Source organism: Elaeis guineensis, chromosome 1 (genome assembly GCF_000442705.2).
Source record: "Elaeis guineensis isolate ETL-2024a chromosome 1, EG11, whole genome shotgun sequence".
NCBI lineage: Eukaryota > Viridiplantae > Streptophyta > Magnoliopsida > Arecales > Arecaceae > Elaeis > Elaeis guineensis.
Window position 1 is genome coordinate 25,691,483 of NC_025993.2, and position 19,400 is coordinate 25,710,882.

Consider the following 19,400-nt stretch of genomic DNA (forward strand, 5'->3'; position numbering starts at 1 on the left):
AATTGGACTCTTCATCAGAGTCACAATCCAATTGGACTCTTTAGTCATCAGATCTGATTAAATCTTCTAATGTGTGTGACCCCATAGGTTCAAACCTAAGTCAGTAGCATAGGAACAACTTTCTATACCAATCGATGTAACCATCTAGCAATGATGACCTGATGATCGGATAGGTCAAAGTGTTGTAAAGCAACCTTCTAGAACCTACTGGCGTATGGTTACTGTATAAATCATCTCTTTGACCCAAATGCTCAAGATGACGTAGGGTTTAACTGTCAACTCTAATTAAGTCAATTACATTATATTTCAACCTTTCAAATTCATCTCATGGATTATCCTGGCCAAAGTTTTGCTAAATTCAAATATACTGTTGCATATCTCCTACCAATTTAGAGGGATCAATTCCATCTTGACTCATACACCGACTTGATAAGTACTTGACTGCATCCAGTATCCTTCTATTACTAAGTTAGAAACTTAGATGGTCCGATACTAAAGTATAGTGAGTTACTTATAAGTCACCGTGGTGGTCTCAGATCGGTGGGATATTTATATCCATACCCTTCACAAGCTACTCTTGACAGCAGAGTGCTCGACACATGGTCACGTTCAATGCGAATGTACTCTTATATTTTATCTGCATACCATAACAGCATCTTCACACTCCTTAATTAAGAGGACAACCAACTTATATAGTACACAATGACCTACACTTGATATCGCTATCGTCCTAGTAATAACGTATCATTTGGTCGTAAATATTTTTTAGGGACTAAACGATAAATCTTCTTTTGTCGATTAATAATAGTCTTAAGAATTTTATTATAACACAGAAGTTCAAAGATGATCAATTTGTAATGAAAATGTCAAATAATTTTTATTAATAAAAATTTATATATAATTTACAAGATGAGCACAATCGTCTAACAAATCTTTGGGACACATTTCGTAACACATCCATAGATAGAGATCCTCTCTATTTATAAATGATTCCTATGACCCAATAAGTATTGAACTCCTAACTCAAACATGCTTTGAATCAGTCCAATACTCATGAAAGAAGGACTCCTACATGAGATACAATTGCCATTATATATGGCATCCACATTGCACTCATTCCCACACCCATATGGGATGCCCACAACTAGCAAGATTCTATGTGCTGGCTGGCCCATAAGAGAGGAGAATCCTAGTGCTAGTAGGATTCCTAATATCTCATCCAAAATGGGTTCGATTCGAATCCAATTCGAAGCTGGTTCGAAATAATTTTGAAAGATTGTCAATCCTAAACTCTTTAGAATTTTTGTACCAAATCTAACATGAATTTTAGATCCAATTAAGTCTAATTAATTTAGATCTAATTTAAAATTAATTAGCACTTAAATTCAATCTCTTATATGCTCCATGGATCATTGATCAGAAACTGTTCATCCCTAGGATCGAACCTGAATCTCATGTGTAGTGCTAGCTAGACAAAGTCAACTCTTCAATCCCGTTTAACCCATAACTTAATTCTCAATCAAGTTAGCTTATATATTCAATTAGGTCAAGTACTTTCAAATTGGATATATAAACATAAGCCGATACTTTCTTACAGTGTCTGACTTGTGTGTGTGACTCCATAGGTTCAAATACTAAGCTAGTAGCACAAGAACCAATTTTTGCACTAATCGAGATACCATCTAGCAATGGTTCTTGATATCTAGATAGGTCGAATTATCGCAAAAGAATATTTCAGAATCCATGCACATGATTACCGTATAATTCATCCTTTTGATCCTGAATACTTTAAGATGGTCTCAAGTTAACTATCAATCGAGATTACTTCATCCACATTATATTTCAACCTTTCAAATCTATCTCATAGATTATCCTGATCAAGATTTTACTAAATTGAAATACAGCAATACATCAACTCTAATAATCTAGAGGAGTCAATCCTATCTTGATCCGCATACAGACTTTGCAAGTACTTGACAATATCCAGTAGCCTTCCATCATTGCATTAGAAATTCAGATAGTCCGACATCAAAGTACAGTGTGTTGCTTGCAAGTCACTATGGTGATTTCAGATCTAAAGAACACTTATACGCATGTGCTTTGCGAGTAGCTCTTGATAGTAGAACGCTCAACAGGTGAGTCACTTATTCAGTGATGATGTACTCCTACATCTCACCTATATGCTATATCAGTGTTACCATACTTTTTGATTAAAAGGATAACTAATCCATATGGCACACAATGACCTCCACTCGATAAACGTCATCGTCCTGTAATGACGTATCATTTGATCGCGAACATGTTTAAGAACTATACGATAAATTTTCTTTTTATCATACACTAATATAGTTCTAAGGACTTCATCACAACACAAGAGTTCAAGAAAGATGTAACTTTTATGATAAAAAATATCAAAATAATTATTATTTATTAATCAATAATTCATATACAAAGATGAACTCAATCGTCACACGATTAATTTTAGGACATAATTTCCAACAACTCCCACTTGAACTAAAGTCAATCGGGACAGTATCTTATACCCATCTTTCATTTGAAGTCATCAAACTTTTTAATCCTAAGAGCTTTAGTGAAGAGGTTAGCTAGGTTCTCCTTTTCATCAATCTTCTGAAGCTCGACATCATCTCAGTTCACGATCTCTCACATTAGGTGATAGCGATGGAGAACATGCTTTATGCAATGGAGTGACTTTAGTTCTTTCATCTGAGCTATAGCACTGGAGCTGTCACAGTATAGCAGGATAGGGCCATCAATAGAAAGTGTAACTCTCAGCTCAGTGATGAACTTCCACAACCACACCGCCTCCTTTGCAGCATCCGTTGTAGCATTGCATTCCGCTTCGCATACAGAATCAACCATAATATATTGCTTGAAACTCTTCCAGCAAATAGCTCCTCCATTCAAACTAAATACGTGGCCCGACATATTTTTGCTATCATCACAATCTGACTAAAAATTAGAATCAGTATATCCCACAAGTTTCAGATCAGTGTCTCCATAGATAAGCCATTAGCCTTTAGTCTTTCTCAAATACTTAAGAATTGCTTTTGAAATCTTTCAATGCTTTTCTTCCAGATCAGACTGGTACCTACTTACCATCCTTGATAAATAGGCGACATCCAGCCTCGTACATGTCATAGCATACATGATAGATTCCACTATCGAAGCATATGGTAGTCTACTCATATACTCTCCCTCAGGAGTTGTCAGATAATCCTTTTTGAAAATAGTAATTTCATGGCCTATCAGAAGATAGCCTTTCTTGAAATTATCCATATGAACAGCTTTAACAAGGCATCGATGTACATGGATAAGGATAATCCAAACAACCTTCTAGATTTATCCCTATAGATCTTCATCCCTAAGATGTAGGATGTTTCTCTCAAGTCCTTCATGGAGAACTGTGATGATAACCATAGCTTCACACTCTGCAAAATTAGGATATCATTTTTTAGTAGTAGTATGTCATCCACATGTAGCACAAGGACGATGACTACAGAATTGAAAGTTCACTTGTAGATACAAGACTCTTTTTCTTTCTAACGAAGTCATATATTTTGATCACCTTATCAAAATGCATGTTCCAACTCCTAGATGTCTGCTTAAGTCCATAAATAGACCTATTCAGCTTGCACACTTTCAACTCATCTATGGATGTGAACCCTTCAGATTGTATCATATACACCTCTTCTTCTAGCTTCCCATTAAGGAAAGCAATTTTGATATATATTTGCCAGATCTCATAATTTAAGTGTGCAGCGATAGCAAGTATAATCCAGATGGACTTGAGTATTGCTATAGGAGAGAACGTCTCATCATAGTCAATACCAAAATATTGATAGTAACCCTTGACAACTAGATGGGCTTTATAGGTCTCTACCTTTTCATTCACTCATCTTTTTCTTTTGAAAATTTATTTACACCCTATGAATTTTATCCCTTCAGGCGGATCAACAAATATCCATACACTATTGATCTTCATGGACTCCATCTCAGACTTTATGACCTCAAGCCATTTTTAGGAGTCGGGCCTTTGCATGGCCTCTATGTTAGATGGGTGTCCTAGATGCCAGATTGGCTGACACATTCCTGTACAAATCTAAGGATAAATTTATAATTTTGATAATAAATCAATAAATGGGTTATTCTTCTATCACATTGTGTATATTGTGTCTGTGATACATTCTTTGAGTTAGTAGGAATGTCAATTCATATTTTCAAGAGTTGAAAATTTAAGGCATGAATTTACATAACTAACTCATAAACAGCTCCTGAATCATCATGAGGATGGTGATCGATTCGGAAGGTTGGTGTACGATTATTTTTTTATGATAGATGTATCTTGAGTCTACGGTGTGGAGATACTAGAGCGAGAGTACAGATATTCATTAAGAATGAGAATACTGAGCATGACCATATCAAGCAGTCATAAAGAAGTCTACCTTCTCGTCAATGACTAGCTTGATGCTGCAGTTGTGTGTCTAGTTCTTTGACCTGAGGTGCATCAACAGTTCACCTTGAGTGTGTTATAGTTTGACTACACCATAACTCGATCTCCTAGCCATTCGAAACCCTGAGGTGTATGTTGGTTATAGCATATTTATTATAGGAACTAGGTCGCACCAAGATGGGATCTATCAACCTCGATAGATGAGAGTAGTCCTATGATGATTGAAAGATCGAGTCCTTAAGCCCATGGCCATGACAGAGTGAAATAATAGAAAAAAATTTTTCATTGGGATTTTACATCGGACTCAGATCGATCGATTGATTCATATGACTGATATTGGGTTTAATGAGTTCATCTTAACCCTAATTCAGTCGGGACTTATGATAGAGGAACTCAATCACACAGGTAGCTGCACCGATAGGTTCATCTTCAGTTCTGATGGGTTGCCACCACATACTGTTAGGTGTCACTGATGGATTTTGAAAGTAATTAGAATGATCTTGATGATCGATCATTCTAATTATCTGAATCAGAAGAGTTCTGGTCCATCGAAAGGAATTTCGATGATGTCGATGATGAGATCATGACATATCTCATTACCATACAGAATTGAACCTAACTAGGTCACACAAATAAGGGTTAGGGTCTGGATGTCATCAATTGGGCTAACCCAATTGATTTGGATTAGATCCAATTAGGTTCAAGAAAATTGTGCTAGCACTCAATTGAGCCTAACTTTCTCCTCGTGTAATCTTTTCTGTCTCTACTGAGTCAAATATGATTTGACTCACCCAGAGAATCTTGAGAAGATTTCTTTCAGTCTAAATAAAGATTGTCCAGCTCAAAAAAGGCTTGTCTTAATTCATGAGATAAATTTAAGACAAGCACTTGCTAATTCCTGTCTCCTGCCAATTTTATTTTAGGACATCTATCAAATGTTGACATATGGGTCTTAAACTGAAGAGAGCTCATTGGAGGATTTTTGTGGAGTGTCCATATGCCAAAACCTAATTGAATTGGATTCCATAATCAGATTATGGCGTGAGCCCAATTGGATTAAAGTGGGCGGCCCAAATGGATAAGAATGAAAGAATCCTGATAAACATGGACTCTTTAGCGTCACCTTGCTTGTGCTTATCTAAAGTTGGCACCAACATAGGAGAGAGAGTGGGGGTTCTTATCTAATGTGATCAAATGATATCACTCCATCAATCAAAATTTTTTCAAAATTTATTGGAATTTTTTGATTGGTCGAATGATGTGGCATTGCGCAGCATACAGGGTCTATAAAATCCCTGTCTGCACCTAGGGTTTGTGAGTTTCTGCTCAATACCCAGCCAAAATAAGAATCCTCTCCTCTTCTCTACATCCTCCCTACTCTTCTCTCTCCCCTCTTCATGTTCAAGGAGTTGGACATCCATCTGACAAAGGTCCAAGGTGTGGTGATGCGTGGAACAGGAAGGCTGCAGGACATCTTCGATAGGCTGCTGCTCCAACTTCAGAAGGAGTTCTGAAGTACTTTCAAATCAGATAGATATCTAATTTTTGGAGAATAGATTCATAAGGAGAAGATGTTCTAGGCTCTATCTGAGTAGATACTGATAGAGGCCAGGCATTTGCATGGCTACATCAGAATCTCGGACTGTGCTGAGATCATCTACAGGATAATCAGATTACCCTTGAGGTATTACTTGTTTTCTCATCCCTTTTAGATTTATTTTAGACTTAATATCAGATATGAAGATTAGATCTAGAGATTTTGATCTGAAATAAATATAGAATAATTTTTTTTTTAAATTATTCCATCTCAGATTTGATGAAATCTAGAAGAACCTACAAAGGAAAAAGACCATTTTCCTTTCAACTGGTATCAGAGCCAGATTTTTGGCTCTATTTTAGGTCTAATTTAGATCTAATTTTTTATTTATTTATCTAATATTTAAAATATTTAAAATATCATATTAGATATGATAAGATCTAAAATTAAAATATTTAAAATTAAATCTAAGAAGATCTAACATGCATGAGATGCATGACAAGACTAGGATTAGTTGAATCTATGAACAGTCTTAAGTTTTATGTTTTAATGAGATTAAAATATGAATTAAATCTAATTTATTCTTTATTTTTTTGATATTATAAGTGTTATAATAAAATCAAAAAATAGAAAATAAAATTTTAATTTTTTCATAAAATTGATCTGTTGCATGCCTAGACTAGTTGTAGAATTGTTCCAGTAACTTGTCTAGAATAGATTTAATTTTGAATAGTTCAGTTTAAATTTTATTTTTTAGATATTATATATGATGTATCAGATCTGAAAATATGTTAATTAGATCAATTTTTGATACATGAGATGTATGCAAAGCATGTATTAGTTAGATCTTAAATTGTATATGATATGTTAATTTAGATCTAACTAGTTTTATAGTTAAATTTATATTTCTGATTAAGGTGTTCCTCATGGCCGTTCGGTCATAAAAATAAAGTAGGGTTTTAAGACCCTCTCTTTCAATTCAATAGGGTATTCATATGACGTGTAGGGGTGCCGCACGTTCATCCTTAATCAGAAATCAAAACTTATTTTTCTACAAAATCCTAGATCCTGAAATCTTAGGATTTATTTTACATACTTTGTTTATGAACCCAAACTTAATTAATGAATTAAATTTATGAAATCAATTTGATCTAAAATTGAGAATTTCAGATCTAAGATATTTTCATAAAATTGGGTTCGGGCTTGGGTAGCTCAATTAGGTCTAGCGATTGATCAAATCGAATCAAGAGTTAGTTAGGTGAGATCATGAAAGCTAATAATTGACCAACCTAATAGGATTAAGTCTGGGTCAAGGTCGAATTACATTTAGATGTGACTCGATCAAGTTAAGACCTAATTTGGCTCAGTGGTTAGAGCCTGGATTGTAGGCTAACCCAATTAGTTTTGGTTCGATAATTTGGTGTCTAAGTTAAGTTGGGCAGATGCGACTGACTGATTTTTAATTGAGAGCTACTCAACTCGAATGTGTTCTTGTCGAGTTAATGGCATATCCCTCCCACCGGTCTCACTTACCTTGCCATATGTGTCGACTCAATTCTGATTAGAGGTGGCTAACAATTCGAGCTAACCCATGCCAGTAGGTTAGTTATAATTATTATGACTATGTCAAGTCAAGTTTAATGAGACCTAAATCAAATCTCCCTAAGAAAATATTAAGTCTAGGTCTTCCATCATTGTGGATGTGCGGGCCCTTCTCGGGATTGATTGTTCTCGACTGGTTACAGTGGCTCAGTTGCACCGGGAAGACGCAACCATGTCCATTAGGCATTGGATGCTATGGATTAGAAGATGGGTTGGACTCAATATTCTGGATATGGTGAGGGATCCAATCAGAAATCTTGTTCGTGCAAATGGTGGGTTTGGCTTAACTAAGGATTGGAGTAATATTTTGGATACGGTGAGCTTCACGAATTAGAGTCCAAGTTTTGGGTATACCATGATTAGAGAATCATTGGACAGGAGTTGTCCACTCATTAGTTGACCCATCATCAATAACTGTTAGGTGAGATGATGAGTCAGTCAGTGAGATCGTACCACTCACTAAAAATCACTGATCATGGAGATTTTCACATCTCTACCAAAGGAGTGTAGGGATCTGAGAAAATAGTGAGAGCCTAATTTATTTAAAAATAAAATTCCTAAATAAATTGGTTAAGTCTGATTACAAAATCTAACTAGAAACTTTCGATTCTCTACAGGAAACATGTCTACCTCTAACCCCCTAACCAAAATACTAGACACCCACAGATTGACTGGACCCAATTTCAAAGACTAGTTGAGGAACTACAGAATTATTCTGGGTTTCAAAAAATTGACTCATGTCTTGGATCAGGACCCACCTACCATGCCAGCACGTCCGACTACTGAATAGAGAGCATCTCTGAAAAAGTGGATGGATGATGATAACAAAGCAAGGTACTACATGTTGGGTGCAATGTCTGATGACTTGCAGTGCCAATATGAGAATATTTTGACTATCCGTTAAATGTTGGCTCACCTACAAGAGTTGTTTGGTGAGCAGAGTCGCACGGCCAAGTATCAAGTCTGTCAAAGACTTTTTAAGGTCAAGATGCATGATGGGCAGTTAGTCCAAGATCATTGTTTGACAATGATCAAGGATCTTGAGGAGCTTGAGAAGCTCGGTATCATCTTAGACAAGGATTTTTAGATTGATGTGTTCCTTCAGTCCTTATCCGATGCATATGCTTAGTTCATCATGAACTTCCATATGCATAAGATGCAGTGTACCTTGGCCAAGTTAATGAACATGCTGGTTACGGTTGAGCTTTCCATGAAGGGTTCAAAAGGCTCAATTCTTATTATGGAGCGGATTTCTTCCAAGAGAAAGTCTTTTGAAAAAAAAAAAAATCTGCGAAGAAGCAGAAGGTGGATGGCAAGAAGAAGAAGATAGAACCGAAGAAGAAGGCTGCTGATAAGGAAAAATATTTTCACTACCAATCAGACGGCCATTGGAAGTGAAACTATCCTCGGTACCTGGCCACCTTGAAGAACAAGAAGGATGGTCCTTCTGGAGGTATGCTCATTTTAGAATCTAATCTTACGATTTCTTCTGCATCCAGTTGGATGCTTGACTCTGGTTCTAGTACTCATTTGTGCACTTCTATGCAGAATTTTGAGGAGAGCAAGAGGCTGAGGGATGGGGAGATGATCCTACGTATTGAAAATGGAGCAAGAGTTGCTGCTGTGGCTATGGAACCTACCCTCTGCGATTATCATTAGGATTAGATTTATTTCTTAGAGATTGTTATTATGTGCCTGCAGCAAGCAGGAATTTGATTTTTGTTTCATGTTTAGCATAAGAAGGCTATGTGATTAGCTTTCATAAGGACCATTGTAATATTTTTTATGAAAATAATAAAGTTGTAGATGATTTTCTTATTAACGGTCTCTATCAGCTACATATTGATGTATCTGTATTTAATATCAAGCAAAATGTGAATGCCATAGGAATTAAAAGGCCTATAGATAGTCTAAATGATAGATATCTGTGGCACCTAAGGCTAGGTCATATAGCGGAAGATAGGGTTAACAAATTGAAGAAATCTGGGCTATTGAGTCTGTTGACTTCTGAGTTATATCCAATTTGTGAATCATGCCTTCAAGGCAAAATGACCAAGCTTCCTTTTGTGGGACATGGGGAAAGGGCCACAGACCTACTTGCCCTAGTACATACAGATGTGTGCAGCCCATTTGATGTGCCGGCTAGAGGCAACTACGTCTACTTCATTATCTTTACTGATGATATGTCTAGGTACGGGTATGTGAAACACAAGTCTGAAGCTTTTGAAAGGTTCAAAGAATTCAGACATGAGGTAGAAAAACAAACAGAAAAGCCCATTAAGATTTTTTGATCAGATCGAGGAGGTGAATACCTTAGTCGGAAGTTCCTAGACTATTTTAAGGACAATGGTATCATCTTTTAATGGACTCCACCTGTAACGCCTCAACTCAACGGACTTTCAGAACAGAGAAATCGGATCCTATTAGATATGATCCGTTCCATGATGAGCTTCACGAACCTCCCTGAATTTTTTTGGGGACATTGTCTCATGACAGTAATTTATGTATTAAATAAGGTTTCCTCTAAAATTGTTCCTACCACACCGTATGAGATATGGCATGGTAAGAAGCCAAGTCTGAATCATCTTAGAATTTGAGATTGTCCGGCTCATGTCAAGAGATAGCAGACGGATAAGTTAAAGTTCAGGTCTTTTAGAGCTCGATTCATAGGATATCCTAAAGAGTCATTAGGATACTATTTCTATATTCCAGAAGATCACAATGTGATTGTGAGTCGAAATACTATTTTTTTTGAAAAATAGTTTATTCAAGATGGTGGCATCAAAAAAATAATTAAGTTCAAGGAGAATGTCTCCCAAGAGCAATGAGCTAAAGAACCTAAGGAACCTAATCAATCAGAACTAGTCTTAACACAACCTCTTCTACCTCGTAGATCGATTAGGATTTTTCGTCCTCCTGAAAGGTACTTAGGTACCATACAAGAGGATGGAGAGGAAATGTTTCTCACAAAAAATGAGGTTCATGGTGATGATCCCAAGACCTATGATGAGGTGATATCAGATATCGACTTTGAAAAATGGTTAGAGGCAATGAGATCAGAAATTGACTCGATACACTCAAACCAAGTTTGGACCTTGGTAGATCCATCTGAAGGTATTGTACCTATTGGGTGTAAATGGATCTTCAAGAGAAAGATATGTGTAGATGGAAATGTGGAGACATTCAAGGCTAGGCTCGTAGCGAAAGGTTATAGTCAGCGCGAAGGCATTGACTATCAGGATACCTTCTCGTCCGTAGCCATGCTAAAATCCATCCGTACATTGCTTGCTGTTGCAGCCTATTTCGATTATGAAATATAGCAGATGGACGTGAAAATGGCATTCTTAAATGGACATCTTGAGGAAGATATCTATATGGAACAGCCGCTTGGTTTCACATCCAGTGATGATGATCACAGGATCTGCAAGCTGCAAAGATCCATTTATGGACTTTAGCAAGCATCTCAGAGCTGGAATACTCATTTCAATGACGTGATCAAAATGTTTGACTTCATCAAGAACGAGGAGGAACCATGCGTGTTCAAAAAGGTCAGTGAGAGTATAGTTGTCTTCCTCATATTGTACGTAGATGACATCCTCCTAATTGGGAATGACATTCTCATGTTGACCTCAGTCGAAGTATGGTTGTCTAAGGAGTTCTCTATGAAAAATCTAGGAGAGGCATCCTTTATACTGGGTATTAAGGTCCATAGAGATAGATCAAATAGGATGCTCGGACTTTCACAGAAGATGTACATAGAGGAGGTGCTAAAAAAGTTTAGCATGAAAAACTCCAAAAGAAGTTTATTACCTTTTAGACATGGTATTCATCTCTCCAAGAAGATGTACCCTAGCACACCTGAGGAGATTGAATGCATGAGCAAGATCCCTTATGCTTCGGTAATAGGGAGCCTCATGTATGTCATACTTTATACACGACTTGATATAGCCCATGTTGTGAGTGTCACAAGCAGATATTAGTTGAATCCAGGCGAAGAGCACTGGACTTCTGTGAAATGTATCCTTAAGTACTTGAGAAGGACTTAGGAAATATTTCTAGTCTTTAGGAATGGAGAACTCCAGATTCAGAGATATACAGACTCAGACTTTATGTCTGATATAGATGATCGAAAGTCGACATCTGATAGTCTATTCATTTGCAATGGTGGTGCAGTCAGTTGGAAGAGTTCCAAGCAGATGGTGATTGCTGATTCCACCATGGAGGCAAAGTACATTGCTGCATCAGAAGCTACGAAGGAGGCATTCTGGTATAAGAAGTTTGCCGTGGAGCTTGGAGTGATGTCATCAGATGCCATACCTCTTTACTACGACAATAATGATGCCATAGCCCTAGCTAAGGAGCCAAGGTCTCACCAGAAATTCAAGCACATCGAGTGGTGATTTCATCTGATCTGTGATTACCTCGAAAAAGATTATGTCGAGGTTAAGAGGGTCGACTCCACAGACAATGTGGCAGACCCGCTGATAAAGCCATTAGATCAGTAGAAGATCGAAGCCCACCTTGAGAAGATGAGACTTAGATATGTAGCCAATTGGCATTAGGTCAAGTGGGAATTTGTTAGATGTGTGCCCTAGATGTCAGATTGGCTGACACATTCCTGTACAAATCTAAGGATAAATTTATAATTTTGATTATAAATCAATAAATGGGTTATTCTTCTATCACATTGTGTATATTGTGTCTGTGATACATCCTTTGAGTTAGTAGGAATGTCAATTCATATTTTCAAGAGTTTAAAATTTAAGGCATGAATTTACATAACTAACTTATAAACAGCTCCTGACCATAGGATCATCATGAGGATGGTGATCGATCTGGAAGGTTGGTATACGATCGCTTCCTTAGGATAGATGTATCTTGAGTCCATGGTGTGGAGACATCGAAGCGAGAGTACAGGTATTCGTTGAGAATGAGAGTACTGAGCATGATCATATCAAGTAGTCATAAGGAAGTCTACTTTCTCGTCAATGACTAGCTCGATGCTGCAGTTGTGTATCTAGTTCTTTGACCTGAGGTGCATCGACAGTTTACTTTGAGTGTGTTGTAGTTTGACTACACCATAACTCGATCTCCTAGCCATTCAAAATTCTGAGGTGTATGTTGGCCGTAGCATATTCATTGTAGGAACTAGATCGCATCAAGATGGGATCTATCAACCTCGGTAGATGAGAGGAGTAGTCCTATGATGATCGAAAGATCAAGTCCTTAAGCCCATGGCCATGGTAGAGTGAAATAATGGAAAAAAGTTTTCCATTGGGGTTTCACATCGGACTCAAATCGATCGATTGATTCATATGACTGATGTTGGGTTTGACGAGTTCACCTTAATCCTAATTAAGTCGGGACTCTTGATAGAGGAACTCAATCACACAGGTAGCTGCACCGAGAGGTTCATCTTCAGTTCTGATGGGTTACCACCATATTCTGCTAGGTGTCACTGATAGATTTTGGAAGCAATTAGAATGATCTTGATGATCGATCATTCTAATTGTCTGAATCAAAAGAGTTCTGATCCATCGAAAGGAGTTTTGATGATGTCGATGATGAGATCATGATATGTCTTATTACCATACGGAATTGAACCTAATTGGATCACACAAACAAGGGTTAGGGTCTGGATGTCATCAATTGGGCTAATCCAATTGATTTGGATTAGATCCAATTAGGTTCAAGAAAATCATGCTAGCACTCGATTGAGCCTAACTTTCTCCTCGTGTAATCTTTTCTGTCTCTACTGAGTTAAATGTGATTTGACTCACCTAGAGAACCTTGAGAAGATTTCTCTCAGTCTAAATGAAGATTGTCTAGCTCAGAAAAGGTTTGTCTTAATTCATGAGATGAATTTAAGACAAGCACCTGCTAATTCCTGTCACCTGCCAATTTCATTTTAGGACATCTGTCAAATGTTGACATATGGGTCTTAAATTGAAGAGAGCTCATTGAAGGATTTTTGTGGAGTGTCCACATACCAAAACCTAATTGAATTGGGCACCATAATCAAATTATGGCATGAGCTCAATTGGATTAAAATGGGCGCCCCAAATGGATAAGAATGAAAGAGTCCTGATAAACATGGCCTCTTTGGCGCCACCTTGCTTGTGCTTATCTAAAGTTGGTGCCAACATAGGAGAGAGGGTGGAGGTTCTTATCTGATATGATCAGATGATATCACTCTATTAATCAAAATTTTTTCAAAATTTATTGAAATTTTTTGATTGGTCGAATGATGTGGCACTGCGCAGCATACAGGGTCTATAAAATCCCTATCTGCGCCTAGGGTTTGTGAGTTTCTACTCAATACCCAGCCAAAATGAGAATTCTCTCCTCTTATCTATGTCCTCCTTGCTCTCCTCTCTCCCCTCTTCATATCCAAGGAGTTGGACATCCATCTGGCAAAGGTCCAAGGCATGGTGACACCTGAAACAGGAAGGCTGCAGGATATCTTCGACAGGCTGTTGCTCCAACTTCAAAAGGAGTTCTGAAGTACTTCCAAATTAGATAGAGATCTAATTTTTAGAGCATAGATTCATGAGGAGAAAATATTCTAGGTCCTGCCTGAGTGGATACCGATAGAGGTCAGGCACTTGCGTGGCTACATCAGAACCTCAGGCTGTGCTGAGATCATCTACAGGGTAATCAGATTACTCTTGAGGTATTACTTGTTTTCTCATTCCTTTTAGATTTATTTTAGACTTAATATTAGATAAAAAGATTAGATCTAGAGACTTAGATCTGAAATAAATATAGGATATTTTTTTTTAAATTATTCTACTTCAGATTTGATGAAATCTGGAAGATCCTACAAAGAAAAAAGATGGTTTTTCCTTCACTCTATATAGGTGATCAGATCCTCATCGTTCTCATCAAGTTTAATGGGATCACTGTCTTGAATCAAGAAATTATAGTATCTATCTGACTGATGTAGTACTCTATTAGATCTCTTTAATGGCACCTCTACAGGCTCCAGATTCGATTCTCCAAATAAATCCAATTATGTGTGTGTCGGTCCTTCCACCTCATGAACTTCATTAAATTTAATTTTACAGGCATTAGTTCTTTCACTAAAGAATTTTTTTTCCAAAAAGACTGTCTGGCTGCTAACAAATACCTTTTATTCTGCAGTGAGATAGAAGTAGTACCTTTTAGTTTTTTTTGGATATCCTATGAGCAAGCATCTATCGAACTTAGATCCAAACTTATCTATCTTTAAACACTTGACATAAGCTGGACACCTTCAGACCCTAAGGTGTGAGAGCACCGACTTATGCCCAATCCATATCTTATATAGAGTTTTATCGACAGACTTGCTTGGCACATTATTTAGAATGTAGCAGGTGGTTTCTAGAGCATATCTCCAAAAGGAGATTGACAGACTCGCAAAGCCCATCATAGATCGGACCATATCTAACAAGGTTCGATTCCTCCTCTCGGATACCCCATTATGTTATGGTGTTCCAGAGGGATCTACTATGAGAGAATCCCATTCTCTTTCAGATATGTCAGAAACTCACTGGTGAGGTATTCACCACCTCAATCTGATCGAAAGGTCTTAATATTCTTTTCAGTCTATTTCTCTACTTCAGCATGGAATCATTTGAATATTTCAAATGATTCTGACTTATGCTTCATAAGATAGACATAACTATACCTCGATAGATCGTTTGTAAATATAATGAAGCAGTAGTATCCTTCTCTAGCACTTATGTTCATAGGTCCGCATACATCAGTATGTATTAGATTTAGGATATCGCTAGCTCTTTCACCTTTTCTTTTAAAAGTTGACTTAGTCATCTTACCAAGTAGACAGGATTTGCAGGTTGGTAATGGTTCACAATCATCTATCTTAAGGACATGTTCCTTGATCAACCTATCAATCCTACTTTTGTTCACATGACCAAGCCTACAATACCAAAGGTAGGATTCACTGATATTATCTAACTTAAGATGTTTGCCAGCTATGTACATTACATTAACAGACTGTGATATTATGTATATATCATGTTTTAATTATCCACGCATAATGGTAGTATCATTCATAATAATATCATAAGTACCTTGTGAAGCAACCACTTGCTTATTTCTCTTATTTTTAGGCCTATTTGGATCAAGGGTGGCTATATAAGTAGGATAATTCTTTTTTCAATGATCCAGTTTCTTACAGAAGAAGCACTCTTTCTGGCTCTTATCAACTTTTGACATTTTGCTTTGCTTAAGATCGACGGCATGAGATTTCTGTATTTTTTTCTTCTTTCCTCTCCTAGAGGATCAATGCCCTGTAGATAAACCTCTCACTAAATTCACTGGCTCTTTCTGGAGCTGGTGGTCCTTCTCAAAAGTCTGTAGTAACCCTAACAAATCATGGTAATTCACCGTAGGCTTCGTTATTCTATAATGACTGAGAAAGGATTGGTGGGATTTCGGTAGTGAATTGAGAATAGCATCCTTACCTAACTATTTAAGCAACGAAAAGCTAAGTTTGCTAAGACATTCAATCTACTCAATCATGTACATGCAACGAAAAGTCAAGTTTGCTAAGACATTCAATCTGCTCAATCATGTATAGTATATGATCGATGACTGAAGCCCTCTCTTGCATATGGATATTGAACACTGCACAGGAGGTTTTGTGTCTCTCAACATCCTCAGAGGTGCCAAAAGACTCATTCAATATTTTAATGATCTCCTTTGACTGTGTATCATCGAACTTATAATTAAGCTCGTCATTCATAGCTACCCTCATCACATAATGCACAGTCATACGGTTATTGAGCCACTTCACGTAAGTGTCTCTCACGGTATGAGGAGCATTGGCTGCAGGTTCTTCAGATGCCTCATTCGTAAGGATGTGTAAAATCCTCTCGTTCTCCAAGATGATCTTCAACTTTTGATATCAACTATCAAAGTTGGGTCCGATGAGCTTGTCACTGTCCAATAGCATACGGAGGGATAGTGTGTTAGCCATAGCTGAAAGAAAAATATAAACCTATTAGTATATGAATTACTTTTTAATCTCAAAGATATGAACTTTAGTCTAATGGTCCTTCCACCATTTTTATGAATTGGTAGCCTCTACCTCCAACTCAAAAAATTTCATTAATTTCTTAGTGGGTACTAGAATCCACACAGACTGCATACGGATCCGAGTGTGGCTCGGCCAATCCTAGTGCATCTGTGGATTGGTTCATAACTAATTGTTTCTCTAAATAACTTCTAGCAATTAGGTTTTGCCCCAAGCATCCCTTCAGTAGGCGTGTAGTGTCTCTACTAAAAATTCTAGTTAGGTCCAACCATTAACATGACAACACCAAGTGTATCCAATAAATGGATGTTTAGGCTCGAGTATGGCTCGATCAATCTGAGCATTGATCTGAAGGTACATCATGATGATCATATGATGAATGATAATTCTAATACGTAATAGACACTAGGCATGTGGCACCTCCAATGCCTATTTAGAATATTAGTCTTATTATCACAACCTTAATGGGAGGCTATGACCAAGTTATTTTATAACTCTATCATTTTATGGATCTAATAATTTAGAGAATTTGATTTTATTGATCTAAGAATAAGAGAAGAAGATGACCTATAAACTGCAAATCTTCTCACTAACTTCACCAAGTCATGTAGGAGATTAGACACAAGCTAGTCAAAAGACACCTAAATTAGTCACACTGATTCATCTTAATGGCATGGGTCAGCACGAATCGATTAGTGACCTAATCAAAATATAATCTACCATGTCGGCTAGGTAAGTGAGATCAGTGGGAGGGATGTGCTCTTAACTCACCATAGATGCATCTAGGTGAATAGCTCCAAATTAAAAACTATTTGATTGAATCTGCTAAACTTATCTTAGACATCCACTGGTTAATTAGTTTCGATTTGATCCACCAGAAGATTCAGGCTCAACCACGGAGCCATGATCATGGTCTATTTATTAGGGTCAAACACATGGACTTGATCAAACATCAACTATTGAGGTTGATTTAGAAAAATTCTGACCTAATCTAATTCAACACTTGATTAGATTTAATCAATTTCTCTATTTGGTCCATTTGTATTTCTAACCCTAAATCTAACCCATTAGAAGGTCCTAACTCAAGCTAACCCATTGTCCATTGATTTATATGGTGTCTTAATGATCTTCAATTCTCAAATCTAGATCATTCAAAGCTTAATTCAAAATTAAGTGTGTGAAACGTGTGTTTCAGTTTGTAGAACTATTCTATCAGGATTTCAGGTGAAGTATACCATATGTTTCAATTCATGAAAATAATTTTTTATAGTATGTTTAATAATTAAATATGCATAAGTATGATCTAAACTTCATACATACATCTCATGCATCATGATAACTTTTAGATCAATATTGATTACATCTTATGCAACATGCTATTTAGATTTAAAATAATTTTATATCTGAATTTTATCTTATTGTAATGAAACATAAATCACTTTAGATCTAATTTAAATATATTTATGATCAAAATAATTCATAAGAATCTATTCATTTTTTTTTTCATGAGATCAGATCACAATAATACCTTTACACGTCATAAGAGAATCCATCGAATAGGCAAAAGAAAGATTAATCTCTTCGATCTCTTATGATCTCTTATGATCGAACAGTCTGGTGATCTTATCAATCCAAGTACTAAGCTACTAAGATTTAAAATTTAATTTTATATATAATTACATAAACATGCAATTATTGATAAAATAATTTTATATCATGAATATGTCCTTGATCTCATCAATCATATTTTTCATCTAATCTAATTAGATTCGACGTATCATATACATCATATCAGATCTGAAATACATCTTATATCGATTATAAAATATTATTTTATATTCGATATCATATAGATAATTAATTAGATACAAACATGGATGTATAAGAAATAAATTTCTAGTAAAATCTATTTTCTTGCAGTACTAAATTTTGATAGGATTCAGATCTAAATATCCATCAATATGGATCCAATTCAGATATGAAATAAATCTTACTTCATAATGAAAATAATAATATTAAAATTTTATAAAAATAAATTTAAAATAAATTTTAATTCACGATGTTATTCTAACAAAAATTCAGCAACAATAAAATTCTGTTATAACAAACTTATAACAACCTTAATCAATAATTGATTAGACTCATCTAATCCAATCAAAATCAGATAAAAAATTTTATATAAATAGATGTAAATCAGATTTAATATCTAATATAAAATTTTAATTATATATAATATATAAATAATTTAAAATAATTTAGTTATGCATGTATGAATCAAAGGTATGCTCTGATACCAATTAAAGGGAAGAAAAACTGTCTCTTCGAATAGTCCAGGTTGCATCTAAAATTTTTTTATAATCTACATGAATAAGGATCAAATTCTTACCTAATTAGTAGTAGAATTAGAGATCAAATCTTCAAAAATTTGAAACAAACCTTCATGGAGGCTTAAAAATACAGACCCTCTACTTCGCATATATATCAAACAATACAGAAAAGCAGGATGAACTCTAATCAAATTACTTTCGTAACCCAATCAAATGAAAGAGGAGAAGTGCTGGTGTGATGCCTCATACCAGCAAGGGGGATGCCCAAGGTGGGCCCATGGCAAGGAGAAGGGGCAGCACCAAGGAGAGATGCTAAAGAGAGGAAGGTAGGGGCTCCCTCTTCTCATGCCTCTCTCTTTCTTTCTCTATACTCTCAATCTGATTTATTTGCTATGTATCTATAGGTTGAGACCTTCTCTATTT